We start from the raw sequence: 8467 nt of genomic DNA, 5'->3' as shown, positions 1-8467 counted from the left end.
CCTTTGGCGTGGGAGAAATCCCCGGACGTTCGCAAGCCCATGCCGGCTTCAGGCAAAAAACACTGCCGAGCGTGCCTCATACGTCAGGGCATAGGCAGCACAGGTGAGATTGCAGCCCCAGTCTCTGTGGTGCCGTGGAAGCGGCGGCAGTGGAGGCCGAGGGCAGGTCACAGCTTTGGGGGCTGGATCCTTTGGCGTGGGAGAAATCTCCGATTGATCGCAAGCCCATGCCGGGTTAGGGCAAAAAACACCACCGAGCGTGCCTCATACGTCGGGGCATAGGCAGCACAGGTGAGACCGCAGCCCCAGTCTCTGTGGTGTCATGGAAGCGGCGGCAGCGGAGGCTGAGGGCTGGCCACAGCTTTGGGGGCTGGCCCCTTTGGCGTGGGAGAAATCCCCGGACGTTCGCAAGCCCATGCCGGGTTCGGGCAAAAAACGCCACCGAGCGTGCCTCATACGTAGGGGCATAGGCAGCACAGGTGAGACCGCAGCCCCAGTCTCTGTGGTGCCGTGGTAGTGGCGGCAGTGGAGGCCGAGGGCTGGCCACAGCCTTGGGGGCTGGCCCCTTTGGCGTGGGAGAAATCTCCGATTGATCGCAAGCCCATGCCGGGTTCGGGCAAAAAACACCACCGAGCGTGCCTCATACATCAGGGCATAGGCAGCACAGGTGAGCCCGCAGCCCCAGTCTCTGTGGTGTCGTGGAAGCGGCGGCAGTGGAGGCCGAGGGCTGGCCCCAGATTTGGGGGCTGGCCCCTTTGGCGTTGGAGAAATGCCCGGAAGTTCGCAAGCCCCGTGACGGGTTCGGGGAAAAAACACTGCCGAGTGTACCTCATACGTCGGGGCATAGGCAGCACAGGTGAGCCCGCAGCCCATGTCTCCGTGGTGCCGTGGAAGCGGCGGCAGTGGAGGCCGAGGGCTGGCCCCAGCTTTGGGGGCTGGCCTCTTTGGCGTGGGAGAAATCCCCAGACGTTCGCAAGCCCATGCCGGGTTCGGTGAAAACATGCCACCGAGCGTGCCTCATACATAGGGGCATAGGCAGCACAGGTGAGACCACAGCCCCAGTCTCTGTGGTGCCGTGGAAGCGGCGGCAGTGGAGGATGAGGGCTGGCAACAGATTTGGGGGCCGGCCCCTTTGGCGTTGGAGAAAACCCCGGACGTTCGCAAGCCCATGCCGGGTTTGGGCAAAAAACGCCACCGAGCGTGCCTCATACGTCGGGGCATAGGCAGCACAGGTGAGCCCGCAGCCCCAGTCTCCGTGGTGCTGTGGAAGCGGCGGCAGTGGAGACCGAGGGCTGGCAACAGATTTGGGGGCTGGCCTCTTTGGCGTGGGAGAAATATCCCAGATGTTCGCAAGCCCATGCCGGGTTCGGTGAAAAAATGCCGACGAGCGTGCCTCATACATCAGGGCATAGGCAGCACAGGTGAGACCGTAGCCCCAGTCTCTGTGGTGCCGTGGAAGCGGCGGCAGTGGAGGCCGAGGGCCGGCCCCAGCTTTGGGGGCTGGCCCCTTTGGCGTGGGAGAAATCCCCGGACGTTCGCAAGCCCCGTGCCGGGTTCGGGCAAAAAACAACGCCGAGTGTACCTCATACGTTGGGGCATAGGCAGGCCAGCTCAGACCGCAGCCGCAGTCTCTGTGGTGCCATGGAAGCGGCGGCAGTGGAGGATGAGGGCTGGCAACAGATTTGGGGGCTGGCCCCTTTGGCGTGGGAGAAATCCCTGGACGTTCGCAAGCCCATGCCGGGTTCGGTGAAAAAATGCCGCCGAGCGTGCCTCATACATCGGGGCATAGGCAGCACAGGTGAGACCGCAGCCCCAGTCTCTGTGGTGCCGTGGAAGCGGCGGCAGTGGAGGCCGAGGGCTGGCCCCAGCTTTGGGGGCTGGCCCCTTTGGCGTGGGAGAAATCCCCGGACGTTCGCAAGCCCATGCCGGCTTCAGGCAAAAAACACTGCCGAGCGTGCCTCATACGTCAGGGCATAGGCAGCACAGGTGAGATTGCAGCCCCAGTCTCTGTGGTGCCGTGGAAGCGGTTTGAGTGGAGGCCGAGGGCAGGTCACAGCTTTGGGGGCTGGATCCTTTGGCGTGGGAGAAATCCCCGGACTTTCGCAAGCCCCGTGCCGGGTTCGGGCAAATAACACCAGCAAACCTGTCTCATACGTCGGGGCATAGGCAGCACAGGTGAGACCGCAGCCCCAGTCTCTGCGGTGCCGTGGAAGCGGTGGCAGTGGAGGCCGAGGGCTGGCCACAGCTTTGGGTGCTGGCCCCTTTGGCGTGGGAGAAATCCCCGGACGTTCGCAAGCCCGTGCCGGGTTCGGGCAAAAAACACCACCGAGCGTGCCTCATAAGTCGGGGCATAGGCAGCACAGGTGAGACCGCAGCCCCGGTCTCTGTGGTGCCATGCAAGCGGCGGCAGTGGAGGCTGAGGGCTGGCAACAGCTTTCGGGGCTGGCCCCTTTGGCGTGGGTCAAATCCCTGGACGTTCGCAAGCCCTGTGCCGGGTTCGGGCAAATAACGCCGCCGAGCGTGCCTCATACGTCGGGGCATAGGCAGCACAGGTGAGCCCGCAGCCCCAGCCTCCGTGGTGCCGTGGAAGCGGCGGCAGTGGAGGCTGTGGGCTGGCCACAGATTTGCAAGCTGGCCTCTTTGACGTGGCAGAAATCCCCGGACATTTGCAAGCCCATGCCGGGTTCAGTGAAAAAATGCCGCCGAGCGTGCCTCATATGTCGGGGCATAGGCAGCACAGGTGAGACCGCAGCCCCAGTCTCTGTGGTGCCGTGGAAGCGTCGGCAGTGGAGGCTGAGGGCCGGCCACAGCTTTCGGGGCTGGCCCATTTGGCGTGGGACAAAACCACGGACATTCGCAAGCCCCGTTCCGGGTTCAGGCAAAAAATACCGCCGAGCATGCCTCATACGTCGGGGCATAGGCAGCACACGTGAGACCGCAGCCCAAGTCTCCGATGTGCCATGGAAGTGGCGGCAGTGGAGGCCGAGGGCTGGCCACAGCTTTGGGGGCCGGCCCCTTTAGTGTGGGAGAAATCCCCAGACGTTCGCAAGCCCCGTGACGGGTTCGGGCAAATAACGACGCCGAACGTGCCTCATACGTCGGGGCATAGGCAGCACAGGTGAGACCGCAGCCCCAGTCTCTGTGGTACCGTGGAAGCGGCGGCAGTGTAGGCTGAGGTCCGGCCCCAGCTTTGGGGGCTGGCCCCTTTGGCGTGGGAGAAATCCCTGGACGTTCGCAAGCCCCGTGCCGGGTTCGGGCAAAAAACACCGCCGAGTGCACCTCATTCGTCGGGGCATATACAGGCCATGTGAGACCGCAGCCCCAGTCTCTGTGGTGCTGTGGAAGCGTCGGCAGTGGAGGCCGAGGGCCGGCCCCAGCTTTGGGGGCTGGCCCCTTTGGCGTGGGAGAAATCCCCGGACGTTCGCAAGCCCCGTGCCGGGTTCGGGCAAAAAACGCCACTGAGCGTGCCTCATACATCAGGGCATAGGCAGCACAGGTGAGACCGCAGCCGCAGTCTCTGTGGTGCCGTGGAAGCGGCGGCAGTGGAGGCCGAGGGCCGGCCCCAGCTTTGGGGGCTGGCCCCTTTGGCGTGGGAGAAATCCCCGGACGTTCGCAAGCCCCGTGCCGGGTTCGGGCAAAAAACAACGCCGAGTGTACCTCATACGTTGGGGCATAGGCAGGCCAGCTCAGACCGCAGCCGCAGTCTCTGTGGTGCCATGGAGGCGGCGGCAGTGGAGGATGAGGGCTGGCAACAGATTTGGGGGCTGGCCCCTTTGGCGTGGGAGAAATCCCTGGACGTTCGCAAGCCCATGCCGGGTTCGGTGAAAAAATGCCGCCGAGCGTGCCTCATACATCGGGGCATAGGCAGCACAGGTGAGACCGCAGCCCCAGTCTCTGTGGTGCCGTGGAAGCGGCGGCAGTGGAGGCCGAGGGCTGGCCCCAGCTTTGGGGGCTGGCCCCTTTGGCGTGGGAGAAATCCCCGGACGTTCGCAAGCCCATGCCGGCTTCAGGCAAAAAACACTGCCGAGCGTGCCTCATACGTCAGGGCATAGGCAGCACAGGTGAGATTGCAGCCCCAGTCTCTGTGGTGCCGTGGAAGCGGCGGCAGTGGAGGCCGAGGGCAGGTCACAGCTTTGGGGGCTGGATCCTTTGGCGTGGGAGAAATCTCCGATTGATCGCAAGCCCATGCCGGGTTAGGGCAAAAAACACCACCGAGCGTGCCTCATACGTCGGGGCATAGGCAGCACAGGTGAGACCGCAGCCCCAGTCTCTGTGGTGTCATGGAAGCGGCGGCAGCGGAGGCTGAGGGCTGGCCACAGCTTTGGGGGCTGGCCCCTTTGGCGTGGGAGAAATCCCCGGACGTTCGCAAGCCCATGCCGGGTTCGGGCAAAAAACGCCACCGAGCGTGCCTCATACGTAGGGGCATAGGCAGCACAGGTGAGACCGCAGCCCCAGTCTCTGTGGTGCCGTGGTAGTGGCGGCAGTGGAGGCCGAGGGCTGGCCACAGCCTTGGGGGCTGGCCCCTTTGGCGTGGGAGAAATCTCCGATTGATCGCAAGCCCATGCCGGGTTCGGGCAAAAAACACCACCGAGCGTGCCTCATACATCAGGGCATAGGCAGCACAGGTGAGCCCGCAGCCCCAGTCTCTGTGGTGTCGTGGAAGCGGCGGCAGTGGAGGCCGAGGGCTGGCCCCAGATTTGGGGGCTGGCCCCTTTGGCGTTGGAGAAATGCCCGGAAGTTCGCAAGCCCCGTGACGGGTTCGGGCAAAAAACACCACCGAGCGTGCCTCATACATCAGGGCATAGGCAGCACAGGTGAGCCCGCAGCCCATGTCTCCGTGGTGCCGTGGAAGCGGCGGCAGTGGAGGCCGAGGGCTGGCCCCAGCTTTGGGGGCTGGCCTCTTTGGCGTGGGAGAAATCCCCAGACGTTCGCAAGCCCATGCCGGGTTCGGTGAAAACATGCCACCGAGCGTGCCTCATACATAGGGGCATAGGCAGCACAGGTGAGACCACAGCCCCAGTCTCTGTGGTGCCGTGGAAGCGGCGGCAGTGGAGGATGAGGGCTGGCAACAGATTTGGGGGCCGGCCCCTTTGGCGTTGGAGAAAACCCCGGACGTTCGCAAGCCCATGCCGGGTTTGGGCAAAAAACGCCACCGAGCGTGCCTCATACGTCGGGGCATAGGCAGCACAGGTGAGCCCGCAGCCCCAGTCTCCGTGGTGCTGTGGAAGCGGCGGCAGTGGAGACCGAGGGCTGGCAACAGATTTGGGGGCTGGCCTCTTTGGCGTGGGAGAAATATCCCAGATGTTCGCAAGCCCATGCCGGGTTCGGTGAAAAAATGCCGACGAGCGTGCCTCATACATCAGGGCATAGGCAGCACAGGTGAGACCGCAGCCGCAGTCTCTGTGGTGCCGTGGAAGCGGCGGCAGTGGAGGCCGAGGGCCGGCCCCAGCTTTGGGGGCTGGCCCCTTTGGTGTGGGAGAAATCCCCGGACGTTCGCAAGCCCCGTGCCGGGTTCGGGCAAAAAACAACGCCGAGTGTACCTCATACTTTGGGGCATAGGCAGGCCAGCTCAGACCGCAGCCGCAGTCTCTGTGGTGCCATGGAAGCGGCGGCAGTGGAGGATGAGGGCTGGCAACAGATTTGGGGGCTGGCCCCTTTGGCGTGGGAGAAATCCCTGGACGTTCGCAAGCCCATGCCGGGTTCGGTGAAAAAATGCCGCCGAGCGTGCCTCATACATCGGGGCATAGGCAGCACAGGTGAGACCGCAGCCCCGGTCTCTGTGGTGCCGTGGAAGCGGCGGCAGTGGAGGCAGAGGGCTGGCCCCATCTTTGGTGGCTGGCCCCTTTGGCGTGGGAGAAATCCCCGGACGTTCGCAAGCCCATGCCGGCTTCAGGCAAAAAACACTGCCGAGCGTGCCTCATACGTCAGGGCATAGGCAGCACAGGTGAGATTGCAGCCCCAGTCTCTGTGGTGCCGTGGAAGCGGTTTGAGTGGAGGCCGAGGGCAGGTCACAGCTTTGGGGGCTGGATCCTTTGGCGTGGGAGAAATCCCCGGACTTTCGCAAGCCCCGTGCCGGGTTCGGGCAAATAACACCAGCAAACCTGTCTCATACGTCGGGGCATAGGCAGCACAGGTGAGACCGCAGCCCCAGTCTCTGCGGTGCCGTGGAAGCGGTGGCAGTGGAGGCCGAGGGCTGGCCACAGCTTTGGGTGCTGGCCCCTTTGGCGTGGGAGAAATCCCCGGACGTTCGCAAGCCCGTGCCGGGTTCGGGCAAAAAACACCACCGAGCGTGCCTCATAAGTCGGGGCATAGGCAGCACAGGTGAGACCGCAGCCCCGGTCTCTGTGGTGCCATGCAAGCGGCGGCAGTGGAGGCTGAGGGCTGGCAACAGCTTTCGGGGCTGGCCCCTTTGGCGTGGGTCAAATCCCTGGACGTTCGCAAGCCCTGTGCCGGGTTCGGGCAAATAACGCCGCCGAGCGTGCCTCATACGTCGGGGCATAGGCAGCACAGGTGAGCCCGCAGCCCCAGCCTCCGTGGTGCCGTGGAAGCGGCGGCAGTGGAGGCTGTGGGCTGGCCACAGATTTGCAAGCTGGCCTCTTTGACGTGGCAGAAATCCCCGGACATTTGCAAGCCCATGCCGGGTTCAGTGAAAAAATGCCGCCGAGCGTGCCTCATATGTCGGGGCATAGGCAGCACAGGTGAGACCGCAGCCCCAGTCTCTGTGGTGCCGTGGAAGCGTCGGCAGTGGAGGCTGAGGGCCGGCCACAGCTTTCGGGGCTGGCCCATTTGGCGTGGGACAAAACCACGGACATTCGCAAGCCCCGTTCCGGGTTCAGGCAAAAAATACCGCCGAGCATGCCTCATACGTCGGGGCATAGGCAGCACACGTGAGACCGCAGCCCAAGTCTCCGATGTGCCATGGAAGTGGCGGCAGTGGAGGCCGAGGGCTGGCCACAGCTTTGGGGGCTGGCCCCTTTAGTGTGGGAGAAATCCCCAGACGTTCGCAAGCCCCGTGACGGGTTCGGGCAAATAACGACGCCGAACGTGCCTCATACGTCGGGGCATAGGCAGCACAGGTGAGACCGCAGCCCCAGTCTCTGTGGTACCGTGGAAGCGGCGGCAGTGTAGGCTGAGGTCCGGCCCCAGCTTTGGGGGCTGGCCCCTTTGGCGTGGGAGAAATCTCTGATTGATCGCAAGCCCATGCCGGGTTCGGGCAAAAAACACCACCGAGCGTGCCTCATACACGGGGCATAGGCAGCACAGGTGAGACCGCAGCCGCAGTCTCTGTGGTGCCGTGGAAGCGGCGGCAGTGGAGGCCGAGGGCCGGCCACAGCTTTGGGGGCTGGCTCCTTTGGTGTGGGAGAAATCCCCGGACTTTCGCAAGCCCCGTGCCGGGTTCGGGCAAATAACACCAGCAAACCTGTCTCATACGTCGGGGCATAGGCAGCACAGGTGAGACCGCAGCCTCAGTCTCTGCGGTGCCGTGGAAGCGGCGGCAGTGGAGGCCGAGGGCTGGCCACAGCTTTGGGGGCTGGCCCCTTTGGCGTGGGAGAAATCCCCGGACATTCGCAAGCCCCGTGACGGGTTCGGTGAAAAAATGCCGCCGAGCGTGCCTCATATATCAGGGCATAGGCAGCACAGGTGAGACCGCAGCCCCAGTCTCTGTGGTGCCGTGGAAGCGGCGGCAGTGGAGGCCGAGGGCTGGCCCCAGCTTTGGTGGCTGGCCCCTTTGGTGTGGGAGAAATCCCCGGACGTTCGCAAGCCCGTGCGGGGTTCGGGCAAAAAAAACCACCGAGCGTGCCTCATATATCAGGGCATAGGCAGCACAGGTGAGACCGCAGCCCCAGTCTCTGTGGTGCCATGCAAGCGGCGGCAGTGGAGGCCGAGGGCCGGCCCCAGCTTTGGGGGCTGGATCCTTTGGCGTGGGAGAAATCCCCGGACGTTCGCAAGCCCCGTGCCGGGTTCGGGCAAAATCACCGCCGAGCGTGCCTCATACGTCGGGGCATAGGCAGCACACGTGAGACTGCAGCCCCAGTCTCCGTGGTGCCGTGGAAGCGGCGGCAGTGGAGGCCGAGGGCTGGCCCCAGCTTTGGGGGCTGGCCCCTTTGGCGTGGGAGAAATCCCCGGACATTCGCAAGCCCCGTGCCGGGTTCAGGCAAAAAACACCGCCGAGCGTGCCTCATACGTCGGGGCATAGGCAGCACAGGTGAGACCGCAGCCCCAGTCTCCGATGTGCCATGGAAGTGGCGGCAGTGGAGGCCGAGGGCTGGCCACAGCTTTGGGGGCCGGCCCCTTTGGTGTGGGAGAAATCCCCGGACGTTCGCAAGCCCCGTGACGGGTTCGGGCAAATAACGACACCGAACGTGCCTCATACGTCGGGGCATAGGCAGCACAGGTGAGACCGCAGCCCCAGTCTCCGTGGTGCCGTGGAAGCGGCGGCAGTGGAGGCCGAGGGCCGGCCACAGCT

The sequence above is a fragment of the Pelecanus crispus genome, chromosome 28, assembly GCF_030463565.1.
Source record: "Pelecanus crispus isolate bPelCri1 chromosome 28, bPelCri1.pri, whole genome shotgun sequence".
Classification (NCBI taxonomy): Eukaryota; Metazoa; Chordata; class Aves; order Pelecaniformes; family Pelecanidae; genus Pelecanus; species Pelecanus crispus.
The sequence above is the reverse complement of the archived record's forward strand: the minus strand, read 5'-3'. Positions refer to the sequence as shown.